This window comes from Coregonus lavaretus (genome assembly GCF_964263955.1).
Source record: "Coregonus lavaretus genome assembly, chromosome: 2".
Taxonomy (NCBI): domain Eukaryota; kingdom Metazoa; phylum Chordata; class Actinopteri; order Salmoniformes; family Salmonidae; genus Coregonus; species Coregonus lavaretus.
The window spans coordinates 54080745-54106493 of NC_139989.1; the positions used below are offsets into that span (position 1 = coordinate 54080745).

At 43.6% G+C, this 25749-nt stretch overlaps 1 pseudogene across 1 annotated transcript in view; it reads right to left on the bottom strand.

The window, feature by feature from the left end:
• Positions 1-2295: 2295 nt before the first annotated feature.
• LOC311147930 (C-Jun-amino-terminal kinase-interacting protein 4-like) overlaps positions 2296-25749 on the bottom strand; it is a 47764-nt pseudogene continuing 24310 nt past the window's right edge. Inside the window, exons 7-30 of the transcript XR_014615231.1 lie at positions 25653-25746; positions 22856-22989; positions 22068-22079; positions 20765-20822; positions 16978-17130; positions 16740-16791; positions 16399-16529; positions 14627-14683; positions 13114-13290; positions 12656-12942; positions 12158-12280; positions 11564-11741; positions 11133-11342; positions 10650-10839; positions 10326-10442; positions 9990-10070; positions 9741-9808; positions 8869-9017; positions 8229-8400; positions 7417-7530; positions 6810-6854; positions 5539-5715; positions 5263-5406; positions 2296-5133 (exon numbers count right to left, since the gene is read on the bottom strand). The product of XR_014615231.1 is annotated as a C-Jun-amino-terminal kinase-interacting protein 4-like (transcript). The remainder of the gene's footprint in view (positions 5134-5262; positions 5407-5538; positions 5716-6809; positions 6855-7416; positions 7531-8228; positions 8401-8868; positions 9018-9740; positions 9809-9989; positions 10071-10325; positions 10443-10649; positions 10840-11132; positions 11343-11563; positions 11742-12157; positions 12281-12655; positions 12943-13113; positions 13291-14626; positions 14684-16398; positions 16530-16739; positions 16792-16977; positions 17131-20764; positions 20823-22067; positions 22080-22855; positions 22990-25652; positions 25747-25749) is intronic.

Consider the following 25749-nt stretch of genomic DNA (forward strand, 5'->3'; position numbering starts at 1 on the left):
TGGGCGATAGGGTAGCATAGACTGGGCTAGTCTGGGAGATAGGGTAGGATAGACTGGGCTAGTCTGGGAGATAGGGTAGGATAGACTGGGCTAGTCTGGGAGATCGGGTAGGATAGACTGGGCTAGTCTGGGAGATAGGGTAGGCTAGACTGGGCTAGTCTGGGAGATCGGGTAGGATAGACTGGGCTAGTCTGGGAGATAGGGTAGGATAGACTGGGCTAGTCTGGGAGATAGGGTAGGATAGACTGGGCTAGTCTGGGAGATCGGGTAGGATAGACTGGGCTAGTCTGGGAGATCGGGTAGGATAGACTGGGCTAGTCTGGGAGATCGGGTAGGATAGACTGGGCTAGTCTGGGAGATCGGGTAGGTTAGGCTGGGCTAGTCTGGGAGATAGGTTAGGATAGACTGGGCTAGTCTGGGAGATCGGGTAGCATAGACTGGGCTAGTCTGGGAGATAGGGTAGGATAGACTGGGCTAGTCTGGGAGATAGGGTAGGATAGACTGGGCTAGTCTGGGAGATCGGGTAGGATAGACTGGGCTAGTCTGGGAGATCGGGTAGGTTAGGCTGGGCTAGTCTGGGAGATAGGTTAGGATAGACTGGGCTAGTCTGGGAGATCGGGTAGCATAGACTGGGCTAGTCTGGGCGATAGGGTAGCATAGACTGGGCTAGTCTGGGAGATAGGGTAGGATAGACTGGGCTAGTCTGGGAGTTCAGGTAGGATAGACTGGGCTAGTCTGGGAGATCGGGTAGGTTAGGCTGGGCTAGTCTGGGAGATAGGTTAGGATAGACTGGGCTAGTCTGGGAGATAGGGTAGGATAGACTGGGCTAGTCTACACCTTGACTGCTATAACAACAGCCTCCCACAGAGCACCATACTACCTAGTACACAGGATCTCTTACTCTATCTCTGTATCTCTGCATGTTCCACGGGAACACAGGAAGTCTCTTTTTCTCTCTCACCTCCCTCCATCTCCCTCTGTGTACGTGTGTGGGAGACAAGACGTAAAATCCACCTGATAACCAAGTATACCGTTACCCTGCTGCTGCTGTGGAGTCATCACCTGGAGAGCAGTTGGACCTACAGGCAGGAGGAGAGGGAGGAACAAGAGGTGAGGGGATGGAACACAACAACACAGATGTATCATAAACACTAGCTATTGGCTGGCATGCCAGAGGTGTTCTGACTGTGTACCATAACTGTCTCTCCCTTAAAAACAGTGTTTAAATGATGCACACCAGGCTATTGAACGTCAGAGGTGTTTTTTCTAACAGAGTACCATCATCCCTCTGAGGGGAAACAGCTGAACGAATGGCAACAGTAGCAGTAGCTCGCTAGGCTACATAACAGACTCAGAATCCCCTCTCTGGGATGCGTGACGTCAGACACCCAAGCACGTCGGCGTGCGCGTACATATGTGTGTAAGATAGACTGGGCACAGCCCCAGCATGGCTTAAGAGAGGAGGTGGGTGGAGCAGGGAGTGGGAGGAGGGGTAAAATTACATCACAATATAATTTCATGGAAGTCGTTTTTTAAGGTGCTGTAGCCCTTGACTGTGTGCAGAGTAGTGGTGCCCCCTACTGGTAGAGAATGGGACATGCATGGCTCTAAGCTCTGTTAAAAATGCCAATGACACATTGAATGATGCTAATGGATTTGTGCCACTCATCTATCAATTTTTACTCCACTTTTTACAATACATTTGTCTCATTGAGATAGAAGTGAGAATATATTGTTTTAACATGTAACTTCTGCATTTGAAACAGGTTATCACTAGGTTTAAGGTCACATTATTCATAATATAAATGTAGCATTTCAAATCAGCAGATGTTATTGCGAGTGTAGCGAAATGCTTGTGCTTCTAGTTCCGACAGTGCAGCAACATTAAGAAAGTAATATCTAACAGTTCCACAACAAATACCTAACACACACAAATCTAAGTAAAGGAATGGAATAAGAATATATAAATATATGGATGAGCAATGTCATTATCAGAGTGGCATAGGCTAAAATGCAATAGATAAAATACAGTATATACATATGAGATGGGTAATGCAAGATATGTAAACATTATTAAAGTGGCATTATTAAAGTGACTAGTGTTCCATTTGTTAAAGTGGCCAGTGATTTTCAAGTCTGTATGTAGGCAGCAGCCTCTCTGTGCTAGTGAAGTTATGCAGCTTCCTGGCTATTATCTGTGGAACGCATTGACACACAACTGCTATGTTAACTTGACTTATAAATGTCAAACAATCAATCAATGAATCAATCAACTGAATCAATCGTCATGAATTCCCCATGAAATTTAGTTTAATAGATTGTTAAAAATAAGGCTATGATGCTGTTTTAGCAAACATTTACCAGGAGAAACCACAGTTATGGCCGTACGGCTTTAGGTGCCCAGAGAAAGGCCTGGTACATACTACAGACCATCCTCTGCGGTACTGGAGATACACATATGCATACACACACACACACACGCGCGCACACACGCACACACACACTCACACAAACTCAAATGCAAGCCACACACACACATGCAGACATACACCCACCCAAAAAGGTGGCAGTTAACAGGGATTTGAACCAACCAAAACATAGCAGTGTTCTTTAAAAAAAACATGCATAGCTTAGTACAATGAATGTGTTGTTCTCCTGATCAGTCCACATACATTACTGGACTGTTTAGCTTTGATCCTTGTGTATTTTATGGCACCATTATTACTGATGAGACAAACCCATTGGTTTAACAGTTTGAATATTCTCCTATTATGTTTTTTCATGTAGAAAGTTACATTCTGAACCACCGAGGCTCAATAAGAAAAATAAATACTGGAATGGCTACAAGACGATATGAACGTTATTTCTTCTGAACTGGAAAATAAACAGACTGAGGCCCAACCAATCCCAAACCATTTTTTTTCTTCAAATATATATAAAAACACTTGTCTATCGGTTTTTCTGCTTTCAGGTTACAGACACCATCAAAATACAGATTAATTTATAGAAGTGTCTCACAGACAACAAGTACAAAAAGAGCACAAAATAAAAGTTTGAAAAATAACTGTCATCAAGGTATTTGAATGCATTTGTAACAACACAAAAAAAATGAAACACAAAGCAATCTTAGTGCTGTGTGGACAATGATTTTTTAAGGTGCAACGTAAACACTGACGTTCATTAATACATTCCCTGTGAAATATACAGTATGTCTTTTTCAGAGATTAAACCTTAAAAAATATATATTCATCATCAAATCATTGCTATTATGACTTTACTTAAAACCCCCAGAGAAGATGCAAATGGATAACATTAGTTACTAATGACGTTTGTTTAATATTATTTTCATACTTTATTTTTTTGTACTTTGGTAACTGGGTACACCTTCACAGAAATAAATAGTCCGTTACGTCCCTTTCCCTTAAAATTGTTAGCACATTTTTAGTATAAGTGTACATTACCATGGACGGGTGTTCTACTTCAAGCGGCCTACATTACGTTTTAAAGTGCCAGGGAGCTCTAGCATGAGGGAAGACCCAAAATTGCAGCAGGAGCACATTTCCTTAAAATGGCGGAACAGAAAGAGTTTGCCCCAAAATGGCAGAGCAGGCAGACATTTGGACGGAGATATAGTACAGGACTTCCCCATGCAGGCTGATACTAACTTCGGCACCGTTCCAATACTTCAAAATGGATCCTTTCTCCCCAATTACTTAAAGGAAGGGAGGAAATAAGGAAGGCTTTTTAAACTATTGGAACAGGGCCCTACAGTACATCTCACACATAGGTGCCCAAACATTGCTTACATTACCCACACCACGAAGGTAGCAAAAATAAATCTGTTTTGTTCAAAGGTTACGATCTAAAATGCTCGACACGGTAAAGGCGACAGTGAACCCACACACATACAGTCCCATATCATAACTTTACAAAATAAGATGTAATGAATTCAGTGCAAAACCACTTAACCATTCCCTTTTGTCTTATTATGTTTCTAAACATACAATACTGATGTTCCCTTATCTAATGTAATCTTAATCAATATAATGCAATTCCTCATCTTTGTTGACTGTACTGTTATTTTAATTATTTGTTCATCCTGTGCCATTATTATATGTGCAGTAAATACCAAACAAGAAGTTTGCCTCACAGGAAAATGACGTTATTTGATCCTGATTGAACTATGGGAAGTAGATAGTACCTACACATGGTGATACAGTACATATGTAATAACCTGGCATAGTAAGCCTGTCCCTTTAAAGTAACTGTCCAGTGTTTCCAGATTTAAATTAAATATGACCTATAATTAATGACAATATGAGTGAAATAGTTTTCCTTCCATTTTCTAAAAATTAAATATGTAAGAAAGCTGCTTTTCTATGTTGGAATGGTGTGGGCGTACCCCAACAACAGAATGGTGTGGGCATATACCGGTCATTAAAAATATTTATGTGAGTAGACCGCTGATTGGCCTGCTCATCCTCCTCAGGAGGATGACATCATCCTCTATGAAGAAATAGCAAGCATTTTTGAAACAGTCTGTTTGAGATACATGTTTGAAGTGGGGGTTTTGAAGTGTCAACAACATTATTTAGGCATGAGTTAACAGAATACAAACTTCTAAAAGTGAGATTTTCACTGGACAGTTACTTTAAAACACTGAGCTGCATTTATACCACAGTCGACTTCTGGAATATGCTGCAGATATCTGGAGCAAGTGAAAACAATGGTTTGAAAAGGGCCCGGTGAAGTGCACTGCACTTAAAAAGAGTGCACTTATCTATCCCATGTGCAGTCAGGAGTTGACTTCACTTTAACCTTGCCTGGCCCACATTAGGGCACCAAATTCATGGATACATTTAAAACAGACACTAAAAGAATCCTTAACAACAATGTAGTCATCCACAGTAGTAATAATAATTTAATATCAATAATAACAACTTAAAATCTAAGGGAGGGGCATGCGGGGGGAGGGTTGTACAACCCAGTAGTGATGTGGCAGTCTGTGATTGGCTCACTCCTGGCAGGAAATGACTTGCCAGACGATGATGTGGCTGCGTTCTGGTTTGGCGGGGGTGGCCTGCTTCATGGTGGGCTCCGATAGGCTCCCATCCACCTCTCCTACATCGTCACCTGTTAAAGAGAGATACGTCATATAACGTCATACCCACACACACACACTCACACTCACACTCACACACACACTCACACTCACACTCACACTCACGTCTACTCTACTCTATTCTACTCTACTCTACTCACCCATTCTGAAATCGATGTAGCCTTCTCCTCCACTTATGACCAGGAAGGTTTTGGCAGGTTCAGAGGTCGCCGTGTCAGGCGACTCAGAGGCGGGGTTATCCGACCCAGAATCCCATCCGTGTCCGGGGGGCGGGATCACCTGACCTGGAACAGGAAGTTAAGTATTGAGCACTTCCTGAGTTCAATACTCAGTCATGTTCAGGAAGAAAACGGAATGAAACATTGCAAAATGTTTCTCGTTGCACGCCCTAATGAACACTACCCCTTGCTGCTTACCTGGGACGGCTGCAAAGAACTTGACTGCGTCTCTGTGTCCGTGGAAACACAGCTGTGCCTGTGCCATGGAACAGTAGGGCACAAAGCTGCCTGGCAATGTGCTCTCCGTGCACTCCTCACTGTACACCCGCACGGCACCACCAGGGCGATTTGGCACTGCACCCGCTGTCTTGTTGGCTACAACGTCACAACAACAACAAGACAACTATAGAGTTAAAAACAAAACCTATAGAGTCATGCGGTCAGGAAAAACTCCTGGCCTTAACTAAATAATTTCGTAACTGTAATGTTTTGCGAAGTGGATCCATTTAGCTTGTTATCCATCCATAGCAAGCGGCACACTGCAAATATATACCACATCTCCTCAGGCCTTATTGCTTAATTATACCACAAGGCCATGGGTGCACTATGATGACATCACAGCCCAGCTCTTGCCTGGAGTGAACAGACAGATGACAGCACGTGTCATATGGAACAAGGGGGTGAAATGTGACTCAGACAGAAAGAAAAGAGTGATTGTGAAAACGGGAAGAAGAGTGAAAAGAGGAGAGAGAGAGCGAGAGCGAGAGAGTGGGATTAATGGAAAGGATATTGTAGATACTGAAATGTCACGTCAGTAACTGCAAGGCCATCCTGAAAACACATACAGTAGACCCAAAGCCTAGGTCACGCTGTAAAAATGCTACACTTGGAAAGGAAGGAGTCATTACGATATTACTGAACGGAGTGAAACATTTAGCTACAACAATACAGACAAGTTAAAACAAAAATACATGTTATGGGTCGTCAACAGAGCGACAATGACTGTGATTACCCGGCACAGACAATGAAGCAGTCAGTTGGGTCTGTCCGTTTGTCTAGCTGCATAGAGAGAAGCAGAAACCAAACTGTTGTTGTGCACTAGAGTACAGGAGACTGTTGGAGAGGAACAGAGGTTAGGGAGAGACCAGAGACCCACTACTAGGATCAGAAACAACAGGCAGGGAGAGACCAGAATTGACCAAAGAGCACAAACCAGGCCCAAATACATGGAGAGAGGGGGATAGAGAGATAGAAGGGTAGAGAGGAAAAGAGGAGAAGATGCAGCTATATGGAACTGACTAGGAATAGAAGCACTAGAGATAGAAAGGGCAAGACAGCTAGCAGGAAAGAGTAAAGGAGGAGAGAAAGAGAAGGAGACTGGGAAGAGACAAGATGCAAGAGAGGGAGAGAAACAGAGTGGTAAAGAAAGAGAGAAATCTGGCTAAGCTTGCTGTATGATGGAGACTCACCCCTGAGGCCCCTCAGTAAGACTCCATGCTGAGGAGAACCTATAGCTTCAGTGAAAGAGGGAGGAGAGGAGGAGGGATAGATGGGCAGCGGAGGAGTAAAGAGTCTATGAATACCCACTCTCTCCTTTACAGACAGCTGACTGGAGCTGTTTCATTCACTGTATGAGTGTTAATTAAGCAGGTTGGTATTTATTGGGATGACTCATGTACTGAGGCAGCTCTGCAGAGTAGCCACTAGCTGGCACAGCCACAAAGACATTCAACCCTAACTTTAAACACACTGCTAACCTTATGCCTAACTTTAAATTAAGACCAAAAAGCTCATCAGTTTTTATGCATTTTTACAATATAGGCAATTTTGACTTTGCAGCTGGCCCATCAAGTGAAAATCACTCAATAAACGTCAACCTGCGTGAATTAATGGGCCAAGTTAAAGTAAATACACCTTTTCACCATCCAACAACTTAATATTTGTTGATCGTTCCGTTGTTCTAAAACTTGGTATTTTGAGGGACTTTAACGTTTTCAAGGGGCAAGGAACAATGAATGACAGAAGGTGAGGAGGAGGCTATTTTAGATGACTGAGATGTAGCTTGTGTGGGCTTACCTTCTGACAGTGGGATGGAGATGATAACTCCATTTCCTGTTCCCACCCACAGACGGCTACAGGATATCATGAGGGCTGTGATCCTCACGAAGGAGAAGCCCAGTTTACCCGTACCTAGAGAAGGGGAGAGAAGAGAGGACAGGGTCATAACACTGCTTAAACTCAGGCTAAATTGACAGTTAAACAGTGTAATGTACACTGAGTGTACAAAACATTATGAACACCTGCTCTTCCCATGACAGACTAACCAGGTGAAAGCTATGATCCCTTATTGATGTCACTTGTTAAATCCACTAGATAAAGGGAGGAGACAGGTTAAAGAATGATTTTTAAGCCTTAAGACAATTAAGACATGGATTGTGTATGTGTGCCATTCAGAGGGTGAATGGGCAAGACAAAAGAGTTAAGCATGGTACTGTTTCAATGATACTGTAAGTGTTTGATATGATTTTCGATTGCACTTGCATTGATGTCAGAGTGGTTAGAGCCTGAGTCCCAGGCCATTAGCAACCTGACGGTCGTTAGCGAGTTGGGTACTACCAAAGCATGTCCAGAGTGCATACGAGGAGATTACCGTGACTCAACGGTCATGTGGAATTTGACTGCGGTCATGACTCATGACTGCCGGTGTGGCAGTAATACGGTCACCGCAAGAGCACTAAGCACAATCGTTCATTCGTGTATTCCCCATGCATTCTATTGAAACAAATGTATTTTTCATCTATCATTCTAAAACTCCTCTGTTTTGTCAATGTCAATACTTCATGCCAATAAAGCTTTATTGATTTGAACAGTGAGTCAATGTACAGTACCCAGCATCTTGGAGACGTAGGGCTCTATGTCGACGTCCTGGAGGTGCTGGTAGGTGTGGGCGTGGAACAGTCTGAGGGTGGAGTCCAGGCGGATGGATACCCAGATCCCATCTCCCACCCAGGCCAGCTGACGCACCTGGCTCTCCTTTCGGGGGTGTGCGTCAAACAACTTCTACACAGGGGGAAATAGATAAGATAGCATTATAACCATGTTAAACCAGACTCTATCACTTTTAGATATTGCACAGACGTCATGGGCCGATATACAGTGTATATTATATTTGATTGTAGTTCTACTTTTGAAAGAATACACAAATGTTAGATCACAAGAAACATAAGACAATGAGATCTCAAAGGACAAAGTGGGCTGGAGTTATTCTAACCTATGTGGAATAAGTCACCAAAGGGGTGATATCAATTTCATGGATGAAAGGCTTAAAAGTAGAACTACAACAATTAGAACAACAAAACATCTCAAAACCAAAAGGGAGATTATACAATAACTTTAGTGTAATTTGCTGTGGGGAAAGTCATAAGGATTCACATTTATCTAGCACTTTTCCAAAACGCAAAACACTTTACACTGTCCCCCCTTCCACCATCAGAAGGTTTACAGTATAAACCGTGTCAGATGATGTACCTCTATCCTCATGGCCTTGGGTTGGATGACGTAGATCTTGTTCCTGTAGCCACACCACACCTTGTCATGCACCACCGTCATACAGCGGATAGAGTGGTGCGGCCGGCCCAGGTCTAGTAGGTGGTAGTTGGTCAGATCCCACTGTCCGTCTGCATAAGGGAGAAACACACAGAGGTGAGAAACGATATGCTTGTGACACAAAATAGCTGCCAAGCTGTTTTACTTGAGGGAGCATCACAATAGCAGGTTGACGTTTATTAGAGTCTGGTCCTGGAGGCAGAATTTAGCGATTTCTGCTAGATAGGCCAGCTGCAAAGTCAAAATTGTCTACAATGTAAAAATTCATGAAAACACACATTTGCTTTTGGGTCTTAATTTAAGGTTAGGGTTAGCATTGTAGTTAAGGTTAGGGTTAGGCATTAGGGTTAGCATTGTAGTTAAGGTTAGGTTTACATTTACATTCCATTTTAGTCATTTAGCAGACGCTCTTATCCAGAGCGACTTACAGTTAGTGAGTGCATACATTATATTTTTTATACTGGCCCCCCGTGGGAATCGAACCCACAACCCTGGCGTTGTAAACGCCATGCTCTACCAACATCCCTGCCGGCCATTCCCTCCCCTACCCTGGGCCAATTGTGCGCCGCCCCATGGGTCTCCCGGTCGCGGCCGGCTACGACAGAGCCTGGATTCGAACTAGGATCTCTAGTGGCACAGTTGGCACTGCGATGCAGTGCCTTAGACCACTGCGCCACTCATATTTTATTACTTTGTGGCTGGGCCAGCTAGAAGATTCATAATGGAAAATGCTAACCTGCATCAGGAAAACGCTAACCTGCATCACAATACGGCTTGAATCAATGCATCCTTACCCAGGCCTCTGTGGAATATAGCCAGAGTGCCGTCCGCCAAGGCAACCAGGACTCTTCCTCTCACATGCCTGCAGACAGAGAGCACACATACACATGTCTGGTGAGATATACATGGCCTGAATACTCACTACAAGACATGTCTGTCTCTCTTTGGGGAAACTTTGTGTGTGAAATAATCAATTAATCATATCAACATCGATCATGTATATAAATGACCTTGAGTAAGAGCGGAGTCCTCAGAGTACTCACACTATGTTGAGGATGGAGTCCTTTAGCTTGATGGCGTGGAGACACTTCCTCCACCGAGCCACAGACGAGTGCACGTACAAACTAGAGAGGGAGGAGACGGGAGGAGACAAAGATTTTAAAAAACACAATCCCCAAATAAATGGGGAAGATTGGCTACAGATAATTATACAGATCAGGATGCATAAACAAACAAAATGATTAACAGAGATATTACAACAACAAAAAATGTATAATGTGTTTTCTTTTTCTTGATCAGAGAGATCCTACTGTATATTCCATACTCATTTCTTTCTGTGTGGCCCTAGTGGCCCCTGGTGACCCCTCCCTTGTCCTCACCATCCATTCTGGGCCCCCAGCCACATGGTGGGCAGGGCACTGCTCATCCTCTGGAGGTCCTCCCCAGCAGGGAGCATGTCGTCAGGAAGAGACGCCTCGCCCTCCACCTCCTGGTCCCTGGGAGACAGAGAGAAAGACAGAACAGGGCTGGTGAGCTTTAGTGTATCAAACACACATTAAGAAAGTCATACATTCTGATATTACGCACATGTATGTATTGCTGAGCCAACGTTTCAGCACCCAGTGCCTTAAACAAGGGACCAGGTCATGAGGTCAGGGAACACTACTGGTCCTACTAACTAGTACCAGGTCAGACGGTCTCACCTCTGTGTGTCTGCAGTGGAGGACTCGTGGTGGCCGGCTCCCAGAGGGTCTGTGAACACGTGTTCTGTGTAGATGCCTGGCTGACTGATGTCCAGCCCTTGGCTCTCCTCCCCCTCCTCTGTAGCCTCTGTGGCCTCTTCCGCCGTGGGGACCCCATCCTCCGCCGGACTGGGCTCTCTGGACAGATCTACTGTTGGGTAGAGGTAGGGGGAATATATAGAGAGGAAAGATTACAGTAAGTATGCATTAGATACAAAAGGATGATTGAGAGTGGAACCCAGGGCATACCCCAGTTTTAATGTGTATGAAAGTGTGAAAATGCCAGCACTAAAACCTCTCATTCAACTACTCCTGGTTTAATCAAATGGTATAGTTTTGGTTAGGAACAAACGCCTACAAACACTGTAACTCTCCAGGACTAGTGATGGAGGTGGCCACTGCTATAATGTCCTGAACTGGGGCTAGTTCCTGTGTCTGTGTTACCTGAGCTGTGCTGGGCCGGGAGGTCATTGACCCCTGCGTTGGCCAACTGGAGGACGGCGGTGGTCCCTTCCGTTGCCATGGCGCCGTCACTGCTCATGGAGCCCAGACTGGCCACGCTGCCCGTCAACGACACGCCATCAACTGGCCCCGCCTCCTGGTCCTGGGGTACAGGTAGCTCCTCCCCTGCAGGGTAGTCTGTCTCCAACACACCTGAGAAACAGACATGTGAAAACACACAGAAGCGAGCACACACACACACCCTCCCGTTATATTCATTCCATTCCAGACATTACAATGACCCCTTCATCTGACTGAAAGTAACACCAGCCAACACTGACACACAGACCCATCTTGAAACATACGTACTATATTAATACTATAAATCCCTCATAAACTGTACACAAACATATATACACAAACATCATACACACCTGGTATGCTGGCGATGCAGAGGACGTGTGAGTTGCAGGCGTAGAAGCTGTCCAGCAGGTCAGAGGGCTGGTTGGCCTCCAGCACCATGACTTTAGTAGAGGAGTGGGTACTGGTACAGATCCACACCCTGCTGGACATCTCATCCTTCTCCTGCTCCTGGTCACCTTTCTCCTGCTCCTGGAGCAAGGACAGGACAGACTGATCATGAGCAAGGGCTCCATTATACCATGACTAGTATGTGGAAGGGCTAACAATGTTGACATGACTGAGCCCTGTCATGAGGGGTTGAGGCCAGTGCAAGTAAATATGAGAGTTTGAATTTGTGTCTGTATGCATTATTATCCAGTCTTCTTTCTCCAGTCATTTACAGTACAAGCTCTCTCAAAAACAGTAATACGCTGTTTTAAACACACTTATATTGTATAAAGTTCCAACATACAGTACTTTTGTTGACTGATATACAAGCTCCCAAAAGCAGTCATAAGTTTACATATACTATCCTTTGATCCTGATGAGACACTCCCCTTCTGTCAAGGTGCTCAAGGTACGGGTTCACCCCCTTGGCCAACTTGCTCAAAATCCCTCCCCCTTACCTTGTTCTCTGTCTCTAATTGGTCCAGGCTGCTCACAGAGCCCTTCCTATTCTGTCCTTCCAACATGGACCCTCCCTCTCTGATTTTCCCTCCTGACAGGTTCACACCCGCAGCACACCACAGCTGCAGACATATCAATAAATCAATCAATCAATCCAACTTCAACGTAAACCTGATTTAAATTGCATTTAAAAAGCTCAATACACCACAGGAGGTTGGTGGCACCTTAATTGGGGAGGATGGGCACGTGGTAATGGCTGGAGCGGAATGAGTGGAAAGCTATCAACAACATCAAACACATGGGTTTGATGCCATTCCATTTGCTCCGTTCCAGACATTATTATGAGCTGTCCTCCCCTCAGTAGCCTCCACTGCAAAACATGTATTATACTTGTGTATGACAACTTGGTATTCAAATGTTGCATTGCGCACCAAAGTAACACTTGTTTTCACAGATCAAAATTAAGTTAACTTATTCCTAGTGTGTGCTGTGCTCACCTTCATAGAAGCATCTTTCTGGTCCAGGGGCCTCAGGTAGACCGGCACAGGTAGGTTCTTCTCTTTGTTCTCTGTTGGATCCCCGTTCACTACCTGAAAGGACACATAAGATTTGAAACTTGGAACATCTCTCCCTCTCTCTCTCTTCCCCTCTTACCATAGATTTGCTGGGTAGACTCCATCCGTGGGCCTGTACCTGTCCGTCCTCCTTCTGCATGTGGGCTTTGACCTGTCTGTACTGGGCCTTCTTTTGCTCCCTACGGGACGGAGAGGCGCACGGGTCCATTCTGACAGGGAAACAAGACAAAAAGGCCTTTCATTACAAACAACTCCATTATGAGCCGGTTTGCTGAATCCATATCGCGCTCAGCCCTGGACTAGAAAGGAATAAGGAGAGCTACATCAGTACTAACACATGACAGAATGAGTGCGGTGAGGCGGGGGGTGTCACTACTCACTCCTCGTTGAGGAAGTCGAAGGCCTTGGACTTCTCGATGGGGAACTGGGAGAAGGTGCTACTCCTCTTCTTCATTCCCCCTCCTGCAGGGGGCGTGTACTTCACCTCCCTCCCCTGGGACTCCGCCTTCTTCATCACTGCTGTGCTGGAGGCGGATGCGCTAAAGAGACGGCTGAAACTGCGGGGGGGGGGAAGGTTGAGGGAGGAGCAAGGCCGGGGGTCAACCACCAACCAACAGTAAACAGTCACCCACCACCACCACCACCACCACCACCATCACCTCAAGTATAGTGAAGTGAAGCATGCTGCGGATTTGGGAACGTTGATTGACAGAGCCAAGGCCCACCCACCACAATACCACTCGTGGCCCCTTAACTGAACGGGAGTCATACATATTAATATACAGTATTATAAGCATACATACAGTACACTAGTACTGTACATTAGGAAACCTACACCTGTGTATTTCTGTATTTGTGTACAAGTTATTATCTGAATGTTAATAGCAGATAGTAATCTGATAGTGTGGGAAAGATCATAATCAATCAGATAGATCTCAATACAGACTCCATAACATGTGACTACAATGAGCTCCACAGCACAGTAAGAGGAAAGAGCCCCATGTTAAGACCAGAGAGTTAGTCACAGTACAACTCACAGGGATGAAGGAGGACACCTCTGTCAGTTGATCAAAAGAAGCATGCAATTATATTTTTCATATGTCTAAACAGCATACTGTAATGGACAGTATATCTTAAAAGAGAGCACATTAATAAAGAGTTGGCCCTCTTTATATCTCTGCATTACAGCAGGTTATAGGCCTATTGCAGAATGAAGCCCTTGTCCATAAATTGTCCTCTAAACAAATACAACTTCTGATAAACTCAAAGAGGACATGAAGGTGATACAATCAGCTGACATAGACCTCTCCCTCTCAGCAGTCTTTAAGCAGACTAGCAGGACAACATAAGGCAACAGAGGCAGGCGGGAGGGAGGGCAAGATAATCACATTAGATTGGATGGAAAACGTGAAGAGAGTAGTACACATCCAGGATATGTCTATCGTTCAGGGGACTGTAGCAGACCTGGGTTAAAATATTATTTTAAATCGTTCAAATACTTTTAAAGTTTGCTTTAGCCTGCATGGACTGCCAGGTGGGCGGGATATGCGCAGTTGGGAATGTTCTATTGGTTCCATTGCAATAGGCAAGCTCAATCAAGCAAAGCTAAAGTATTTGAAAGTATTTGAAATAGTATTTGAACCCATGTCTAGACTGTAGTTACTGTACGAAGGGACAAGAGAAGGATGGCTATGACTTTTTAAACGTTTACCTAATGCTGAACATTTAATAGCACATCCAAAAAGAAAGAAAACAGAGATGGAATTTCCAGAATGTTAGCATATTATATCATGTTGTTATTGTTAGATACATCATATCAGAAATTCATATAATTTAACATGAGTTATTTCATGCAGGTAGTCATTGAAGGAAAGATTATTTGAGACTGCTTACAATTGCCAGATGCTAGATTTCTTCTTCTCAGTAAAGGAAGGGTTTTCTCTGGAGGCTCTGGTAAGACAACACAAGATGGCATCAGGTTAAAGGGATAGTTCAGTAGAATTTCTTATGGCATTGGTTAGTTTAACAAAACCAAAGTGTGGATTGCAGTCACTCCTTGTCCATAGTCTGCTTTCTAAGTAAGGACATAGTGATCGAAATATGTAATTTCTAGTCTCACGAGTGGAGCTTAAAGAGTGTATATGAAACAAGGGAAACGCTTCACCAGGCAACATAGTATTATGTTTCATTCTATTTATTAATATTTGATCCCCCAAAAACTAAAAAATATGAATTTTAAAACAACAGTTTGCAAAGTACTTTTGAACATTCTGGACGTTTGGCGTTCTGCAACAATGGACTTTGGCATCACTCTGGGAACCAGTCAAGCAACTGCAGCATATTACTATAGCAGAGGCCATAGAAATAACTGTGAAAAGGAGGAATATTTTTAATGAAATCCATAGTCCATTGTCTAACAGCTGAATTAAGATGGACCTGCCTATTCCTTCATATAGGTATCAGATTCTATAAAAAATTAATCTATATTTTGAGCATCCACATATGCGAAACGTCTGTATGATCGATGGCTTACGCTTCAAATTTGCAACATTGATCATGCAATGCATGCGCAGTCTGGAGCTAAATTGGTGGCCATAAATTGACCTACTCTCTTGGATAATAATCATGGTTGAAAAATTAATCATAAACTAATTTAGGTCTACCGGAACATGACAGCCAGCCAAAGGTAGGCTATATTTTTTTAAACTACTTTATTAATTTATTTAAATTACCGTAGCATTTCTGTTGTCAATACTGCGACCACAACACAGTAGCCTAGTAGATGAAAGGTGGCTGTGGTGCTGAAATGTGGAGACTAGGGCTCAAGTCTATTACAAGCGGCACCCGATCCATCAATCAGAGCGTGTAGATGCGAGAAGGAATTATACAACGAGCAAAGTGATCATGCTGTTTGTATGGGACTGCTATGAAAGTGAATTGTGTTTGCGGGTGATCAGGGGTGTATACATTCCGCCCATTCTGTTGAAAAAAATTATTTTACGGAAGCAAACAGAACAAAACGGGGATAAACATACCAGAATTTGTCAAATAGAAACTCTTGTTTGCAACTGTTTGGACTAATGATTACACCCTAGATCAGCTAGATGCAGACAAGAGTGTGCAAGACGGTATTGAATGTGTCACTGTCTGTCACCTTGATTACTCTAATTTTGCTCTCGACCTGGGCACTTTCATTCATAGGCTAGGTTGTAGCAACCTCATGATGGGTACAGGGAAAATGTTAGTATCATGTAGTAGCCTAAACCTATCGATGTTACATTGAGCTGGGTGAATGGAATATGAATGACAGTCATCCAATATGATGTAATAGAAATAAGGCCATGCTCATTTAAAAAAATTGCCCTCCCTGATCTTAAAACGGCACCGACCGCCACTGACTCAAGTGTATGGCAGTGGCCTAGTTTCAAGTCTAGCATTCAGGTTAATGTGCAGACATAATTGACCGAATAGTCTAATTGGCCATATTGTTTAAAAAGACATGGCTAGCTGAGGGATTGCATTGTATGCTGGGTCTATTCTATTCCCTTCAATCCTCCTCTCTCCTCTCCTTCTTTCCATCCTCTCGTGTTCTGTCCTCTCCTCTTCTCTTCTTCCCCCTCCCCACTCCTCTCCTCTCCTCCTCCTCCTCCTCCTCTCCTCCTCACCTGATCATCTCTGTCCACCTAACAGCCTCCTGTAATTCCATCAGTCTCTCCTTGTACTGGTTCCTCTCCATGAGGACTCTAGCCATCTCTACCCTGGTGAACCTCTTCCTCTGGGCTGTAGGAACGTCACTCTGGAACACCAGAGTGAGAGGGTGTTTTGTAGTGGTCAGACATGCCAATCACAGTAACAATCTGAATGTTAAGGAAAGTATATTTTGCAGCAATATGATAAAAATATACATTTAAAAGGATTACAATACAGAAAAGGGCACCACTATAGGACATGAAGAGGTCCAGTCATATTATACAGGACAATGTTCTACATATGGTGAGATACTCACATCCTCCTCCTCATTTGTCTTCCCTTTCACCTCCTCCATCTCCACACGCACTCTGGAAAAACACAAGAATTGGTTCAATCAGGTTCATCAACAATATGTTATGCCATGTGTTCATGTTGACAGTTTACTCTTGGGGATTTCCCTAAAAATAATGTTATAATTGGGTGTCCATATTAATATGTTGTGTTGCTGTTGTCAGTTGTGTGTAGTGTGTAGTGTGTTGTTGTTGTTGACCCACTTCTTGAGCTCCTCCTCCAGCTCTCTGTTCTTCTCCTCCAGGTTTCTCCTGGTCTGTGTCACGGCGTCTAGTTCCCCCTGCAACACTTCCTTCTCACACGACAGCTCATCCACCCGCGCGATCAGGTCATTCTTCACCACATTCAGAGCGTTCCTACAGGAAACAAGGGGGGAAAGGAATGAATGAGACACCTTACAAATGTATGCAAAATGTGTGTTATGTTGTGCTTATATAGTGCGCTATAGTGGGATCTACAAAGCTATCCACATATGGAATAGACTTTAGACCAGTTTAAAAGACTGATAACATTTGAATAACTTTGGGGGATATACATTGAACAAAAATATAAACGCAACATGTAAAGTATTGGTCCCATGTTTCATGAGCTGAAATAAAAGATCCCAGAAACAAAAAGCTTCTTTCTCTCAAATTGATGTCAACATTGTGAACAGAGTGTCCCGTGGTGGCGGTGGGGTTATGGTATGGGCAAGCATTAGCTACGGACAACGAACACAATTGCATTTTATCGATGGCAATTTGAATGTACAGAGATACTGTGACGAGATATTGAGGCCCATTGTCGTGCCATTCATCCGCCGAAATCACCTAATGTTTCAGCATGATAATGCACGGCCCCATGTCGCAAGGATCTGTCTCAGGATTGTAAGTTGGTGGTTGAGGATATCCCTCTGGTGGTGCGGGGGCTGTGCTTTGGCAGAGTGGGTGGGGTTATATCCTTCCTGTTTGGCCCTGTCCGGGGGTTTCTTCGGATGGGGCCACAGTGTCTCCGGACCGCTCCTGTCTCAGCCTCCAGTATTTATGCTGCAGTAGTTTATGTGTCGGGGGGCTGGGGTTAGTTGGTTATACCTGGAGTACTTCTCCTGTCTTATCCAGTGTCCTGTGTGAATTTAAGTATGCTCTCTCTAATTCTCTCGTTCTCTCTTTCTCTCTGAGAACCTGAGCCCTAGGACCATACGTCAGGACTACCGGGCATGCTGACACCTTGCTGTCCCCAGTCCGCCTGGCCTTGCTGTTATTCCAGTTTCAACTGTTCTGCCTGCGGTTACGAAACCCCTACCTGTCCCAGACCTGCTGTTTTCAACTCTTAATGATCGGCTATGAAAAGCCAACTGAGAGACCTGAGCCCTAGGACCATACGTCGGGACTACCGGCCGTGGTGACTCCTTGCTGTCCCCAGTCCGCCTGGCCTTGCTGCTATTCCAGTTTCAACTGTTCTGCCTGCGGTTATGGAACCCCTACCTGTCCCAGACCTGCTGTTTTCAACTCTTAATGATCGGCTATGAAAAGCCAACTGAGATTTATTCCTGATTATTATTTGACCATGCTTGTCACTTATGAACATTTTTGAACATCTTGGCATGGTTCTGTTATAATCTCCACCCGGCACAGCCAGAAGAGGACTGGCCACCCCTCATAGCCTGGTTCCTCTCTAGGTTTCTTCCTAGGTTTTGGCCTTTCTAGGGAGTTTTTCCTAGCCACCGTGCTTCTACACCTGCATTACTAGCTGTTTGGGGTTTTAGGCTGGGTTTCTGTACAGCACTTCGAGATATTAGCTGATGTACGAAGGGCTATATAAAAATAAAATTGAAATTGATTGATTGATCTGTACACAATTCCTGGAAGCTGAAAATGTCCCAGTTCTGGCCTGTATACTCACCAGACATGTCACCCTTAAGCATGTTTGGGATGCTCTAGATCGACGTGTACGACAGCGTGTTCCAGTTCCCGCCAATATCCAGCAACTTCGCACAACCATTGAAGAGGAGTGGGACAACATTCCACAGGTACAATCAACAACCTGATCAATTATATACGAAGGAGATGTGTCGCGCTGCATGAGGCAAATGGTGGTCAAATCAGATACTGACTTGTTCTCTAATCCACGCCCCTACTTTTTTAAAAAAGGTATCTGTGATCAACAGATGCAAATCTGTATTCCCAGTCATGTGAAATCCATAGATTAGGGCCTAATGCATTTATTTCAATTTACAGATTTCCTTATATGAACTGTAACTCAGTAAAATCTTTGAAATTCTTGCATGTTAGGTTTATATTTTTGTTCAGTATATACAGTGAGCTCCATAATTCATTGGACAGTGACCATTGTTTTGTTATTTTGGTTCTGTACTCTAGCACTTTGAGTTTGAAAGGATACAATGACAATGAGCGTGAAGTGCAGACTGTCAGCTTTAATTTGAGGGTATTTTCATACATATCGGATGAACCGTTTAGAAATGACAGCACCTTTTGTACATGGTCCCCCCATTTTAAGGTACTACAAGTATTTGTTAAATTGGCTTCACAGATGTGTGTCGTTAGGCAGGTGTATTCATTTGTGTCGTTAGTGAATGCAGGAGAGCTGTTGATGAATAGTAATGATTCTAGACGTTGCTATTGCCTTTGGAGGTTGTTATTGGGGTGTGACAACATGAGGAAGACAGCAGTGTCGATGCAAATGAAGTTGGCCGTCATAAGGCTCAGAAATGAAAATCAATCATTCAGGAACATTGCAAAAACCCTGGCCATGCCCAAGTCAACAGTTTTGTTCATCATTAACAAGAAAAAAACAACCGGTGAACTCAATTATGTCAAAAGACCCGGTAGACAGAGGAAGGAAGACCACTGTAGTGGATGACCGGAGAATACTCTCTATGGTGAAGAAAACCCCCCTGATAACAGCCCAACAGATCAAAAACACTCTCCTGGATGCAGGTGTAGATGTGTCAAAGTCTACCATATGCAGAAGACTACACCAGCAGGACTACAGAGGGTACACTACAAGATGCAAACCACTGATAAGCCTGAAGAACAGAAAGGCAAGATTACAGTTTGCTAAAAAGCACCTAAAAGAGCCCCAAGAGTTCTGGAAAAAAGTATTGTGGACAGATGAGACAAAGATTAACATGTACCAGAGTGATGGAAAGACAAAAGTGTGGAGAAAAAAAAGAAATGCCCATGATCCAAAGCATACCACCTCATCCATGAAACATGGTGGAGGGGGTGTTATGGCTTGGGCCTGTATGGCTGCCAGTGGAACAGGCTCACTTGTGAAGTCTACATAAATATTTTATCTGCTCAGATAAAACCAAATGCCTCCAAACTCATTGGACGGCACTTAATCATGCAACAAGACAATGACCCTAAACATACTGCTAGAGCAACAAAGGGGTTTTTGATGGCCAAAAAGTGGAAAATCCTTGACTGGCCGAGTCAATCACCAGATCTGAATCCAATTGAACATGCATTTTACATGCTGAAGAGGAGACTTAAGGCAATAAGTCCCCGAAACAAGCAGGAACTTAAGATGGCTGCAGTACAGGCCTGGCAGAGCATCACCAGGGAAGATACCCAGCGTCTGGTGATGGCGATGCATCGCAGACTTCAAGCAGTCATTGCATGCAAAGGATATGCGACCAAATATTGACAATGATTACTTTATTCTACATTATGTTAAACTGTCCAATGTTTTTTGATGCCCGAAAATGGGGGGGACCATGTACAAAAGCTTCTATAATTCGGAAACGGTTCATCCGATATGTATGAAAATACCCTCAAATTAAAGCTGACAGTCTGCACTTCACCCTCATTGTCATTGTATCCTTTCAAACTCAAAGTGCTAGAGTACAGAACCAAAATAACAAAAGAATGGTCACTGTCCAGTGAATTATGGAGCTCACTGTATGTCAAATAAATCTAAAACTACACCAAGCTACATGAATCTCAAAATACACCACAGAATTAAGTGAGTCCAGCGTGTGGTTCTTACTTTGTCTCCATTAGTTGTGTGTTCTCCGTGATCAGGTTCTCAACCTCACGGCCCATACCTGTAAACAAAGACCAACACCAGCACGGGGGAGAAATTACTAAATTTTCTGGTTTGTGTTCATACAACTGGAGTATATAGAATAGCATGTATATAAGGCCTGGATAGGTTCTCTTATGTATCACATAGTTCTTAATCAACTATGTTTTTAAAAATCTTTATCTAAAATAAATCAATATTTATGGAGATGCATTTACTTCAATGGATGAACACACTGAGTGACTTAAATATTCATATAGATATAATAAAGAATCAGTCAATTCAGGGTGTTAATTAAATATCTCATAGTGAGATATTTCCAAGAAATACAAAACAGGGACAACCCCAACAGCCACCACACAGAACATGTTACATGTCACAGAACATGTTACAAGTCACAGAACATGTTACAAGTCGCAACAGAGTAGGATGGAGCGAGCGGGTGAGGTCTTACCAAGCAAGCTAAGTTCTGAGAAAACCATGCAATCCAAGTCAAGCAAGAGAATGAGAGAGAGGTGGAGAGAGTGAGACATGAGGTATGTATGAGAAACACAACAGAGGAATGAGAGCTAGGGTACTCCTAACAGGCTAATGGTGAAAGGAATGAGTTACAGTTCTAGGGTTAGAGAGACAGTTGGGACAGCTAGAGAAGCCATAAAAACAAACACACAAACTAAAACAATTAAAGCTGTAAAGTACAAAATGTGTTATTAAAGCTGTACGATGAGTTATTCTTTATGCTTATGGTGCATTTTAGAAAGTCATCAGTATAACCAAAGCAATTATATGAAGAACAAAAATGTGGCAAATGCCCTTCTAACAGCTTTCATATGTCCGGTTTCATCTTGTGATCAACTTTTGTTGCCACTGTAATGCTAGCGAGAATCTGCGGGGGTCAAATGCAGGTCAAGGCAGTAGTAGTAGAGCTATGAGCTGTAGATATGAGGGGGTGAGAGGCCGAATGTAGAGCAGGGATGGGCAACTGGTCCTGAAGGGCCACAGCGTATACAGGCATGCTTTTGTTCCAGCCCAGCATTAAAACACACCAGATTCACAATGCCTAATAAACTAGCCATGGCTTTCCAATATAGGCCATGTTTGGTTTAATTAGGTCAGGTGTGTTTGGGTGGAGCAAAACCCTGCACACACACAACTGCAGTTACCCATCCCTGGAATAGAGTTTTTCTCTGAGGGCATAGAGAGGTATCGGAGGAGAAATAACGAAGGAGAAGGAGCGAAGGAGAGGCTTTGAGGTCATAATACACACCAGAGTACTCCACTGGGGTTAGGGACAAAAGCCAGAGGAGAGGACCCAACGAGGAGAGAGAGAGGCGGGTTAGACACTGATGGAGCTAACAGCAGAGAATGACTTTTAACTTAGCAAGCAGAATTTCTAAATCCAGTTTAGCTTTGTTTTTACCTAACAGCAATGGTTATTTTACTTCAGTGCAACAGCCAGTGTGTATAAGTCAGCTGAATGTAGTAAAATAGTGTCAGCTTATTGTCTAACTCAGTGGCCTGCTACTATAGTAATTCATGAGTTAGCATGCATTGAACACAGGAGCAGGAACAACATATGGCGGTCACCTGCGTAAATAACACACTCAGACACTCACAAGGGGATGACACAAGTCATTCCCAAACTATTTTAACTTCATCTGTGAAGAGACATTCCAAAGATACACTTTTAAATGAATCCAATGGTTGAACTTTGTAGTTGACAGTGTCACACAGTTCGTATGTATTTCTTTTTAAATAGATAAATCTTCCAAAAAAATTATGCTGTTCCTTGAAGGTGTTAGGTGTCATTTAGTTAGTACAGTATAGCTTACATAGAAACAGATCCTTGTAAGTGTTGTAATTCATTATCATAGCATTACTACAATGTTACTACAACATTACTAAAATGCTAATAGCAACAGATTGTTAAAGGTGTTATATTTTATTACCATAAAGTTACTACAGTGTTATTACTACAATGTTCCTACAATGCTAAAGGCTACACATCCTTGGAGGTGTTTTGCTGCTATGGAAAGGATTCCTTCCCTCTCTTACCCAGCAGGTCCGCCCCCTCGTCCACGTCTCCGATGACGTCCCCTATGCCTGCAGACGACAGCTCCGCAAACAGAGAGTCTGTGTTGCGGTCAAACGCCATGTTCTCAATGCCAATGCCTCCTTTAGTCGGGGTGCTGCATAGTGGAGGAATTAGCAGTTAGCATTTAGCAGTTAGCACTGGCTAACACGCAGTATACATTACAATAGCTTTAGCAGATTGTACAGGAGTAATACCCAACTTATTTCAAGGTCTAAATCAGGGGTGTCAAACGTCCGGCCCGCGGGCTGGATCAGGCCCGCAAACGGGTTTAATCCGGCCCGCGAGATGATTTTGTAAAGTCTAAAAATGCGCTGCAATTTTTCAATAAAATAAACTGCTGTTCCAATTGCGTCCACTGGATGGCGCAATAGCAATTGTGTTAAGCAAGCAAACTGTTTATACCGGGGCAGAGCAAGTACGTCAAGCACGTGCAGCCAGTCCGGATGAGCTACTTTGTTTTGCCCGCGATATTTATTACGGCTTCTACTTTTAACATTATGTGCTTTGGCACCCTCATTGCCCCAATATGTCTCTGTCAAAAAAGAGAAAAGTGGACGCAGAGTGCAGAGTGTTCCAAGAAAAATGGTCATCCTCCTATTTATTCACGGAATTCAATGGGAAAGCTGTATGTTTGGTGTGTTCACAGCATGTTGCAGTGCTGAAAGAATATAACCTTCGTCGCCACTATGTGAGTCTTCATGCCGACAAATATGACAACTTTCAAGGACAGCGGAGAAGAGAGAAGGTGAATGAACTGTTGGCGGGTCTGAAGAAACAGCAGTCTGTGTTTACTCACAGCCGAGACATCAGTGACGCTGCAGTGAAAGCTAGCTAACTCATTGCTAATGAAATCGCAGTGGCTTCAAAACCATGTAGTGAGGGTGAATTTGTAAAAACATGCATGATGAAGGCAGCGGAGTTTGTGTGCCCTGAAAAGCGTCAGGCTTTTGTAAATATCAGCCTGACAAGAAACATAGTTGCAGACAGGATTTCCGATCTTTCAGTGGATTTGGACAGCCAGTTGAAGCAAAAAGTAAAGTCATTTATTGCGTTTTCGGTTGCAATTGATGAAAGCACGGACATTACAGATGTTGCACAACTGGCCATTTTCATCCACGGAGTTGATGACACATTGACCGTCACCGAGGAGTTCGTGGAGTTGGTGCCGATGACAGATACAACGACAGCAGCTGATATTTTCACCGCACTCATCGACGCGCTGGACAGGGTCGGAGTGGACTGGTCCCGCGCTGTCAGCCTGGCTACAGATGGTGCGCCCTCAATGATCGGGAAAAAAGCAGGCGTTGTGACAAAGTTCAGAGAGAAAGTGCAATCTGCAAATGGAGGACGTGATTTTTTGACTTTTCACTATTTTGCACCAGGAGGCTTTGTGTTGCAAGTCATTAAAGATGGATAACGTCATGAAGGTGGTCATCCAAACTGTTAATTTCATCCGATCCAGAAGCCTGAATCACCGTCAGTTTGACAGCCTTCTCAGAGAGAAAGACCACATCTATGGCCTGTCATACCACACTGAGGTAAGATGGTTAAGCCGAGGTGCTGTTCCCTCGTTTCTTTGATTTACGAGAAGAAATTGAACAGTTCATGGAAGAAAGGGAGTGTTAGAATTTCATTCCACAGAATGGATGCAGGACCTTGCATTTATGGTGGATGTTACAGAGCACCTGAATAACTTGAACAAACAGCTGCAAGGGCGCAACAAAGTTGTCACGCAGTATTATGACAGCATACGTTCTTTCAAGTTGAAGCTGTCATTGTGGGAGACGCAACTCGCCGGTGGTGATGCAGCTCACTTCCCCTGTCTGAAAAATGTGTGCGCGACCCAACATGTAGCAGACATGAAGCGGTTCAAAGATAAAATAACGGGACTGTTACGGGAGTTTGAGCAACGCTTTCAGATTTTTGGTGAACTGGAGAAAGACTTCAGCGTTTTTTGCTCGCCATTCACCGTGAATCCCTCTGATCGGCCCGTCAGCATCCAACTTGAAATAATAGACTTGCAGTGTGACTCGGATTTGAAGGGCAAATTTGCCGCAGCTGGCTTGGACACATTTTATCAGAATCTCTTGCCAGGTTACCCCAACTTGACAGCCCTCGCTGCAAAACTGTTGTGCATGTTTGGAACCACATATCTTTGTGAGCAAGTTCTCTGTAATGAGCATAAATAAAACAAAGCTGCGCTCAAGGCTCACGCACAAGCACTTGAATCACATCCTGAAGTTGGCTGCCACTCAGGATGTGACGACTGATATTGATGTGCTGGTGAAAGCTAAAAGATGCCAGGTATCAGGAGTCAAATAAACTATGCAACCCCACTTAAAGTGCTGCATGAGACACCCTGATATAGTTCTGTGATCTGTGATATACTTCTGTGAATCACTGAGGCATTGTGTGTTTGTGTGTTCTTTGTCCTCAGAACTTTCAAATAACTTGGTGTTTTATGATTAATAGTGATGTTGTGCTTGTACTATTTTGGACACACTGTCCTCAGGCTCCAGCTTTATGTTTTATGTTGATCATATTAAAACAAAGAAAACAATCTGAAGTTGTTGTTTTTAAGTTATATATACCATGATTTTACCGGTCCGGCCCACTTGGGAATAGATTTTCCTCCATGTGGCCCCTGAGATAAAATGAGTTTGACACCCCTGGTCTAAATTGTAGTCTCAATTTGTCAATGAAAGAGGGGATTTATCCCAAGTTGACTCTACATGGTTATGGTTTTGTAGGGGTTACCTGGATGCTTTGTATCCACTGAGGTCCATGTCCAGTTCAGGGGTGGACTCAATGATGTCCTGCACCTCTGAGCTATCCTCGTTCTCTGGCAAAACTA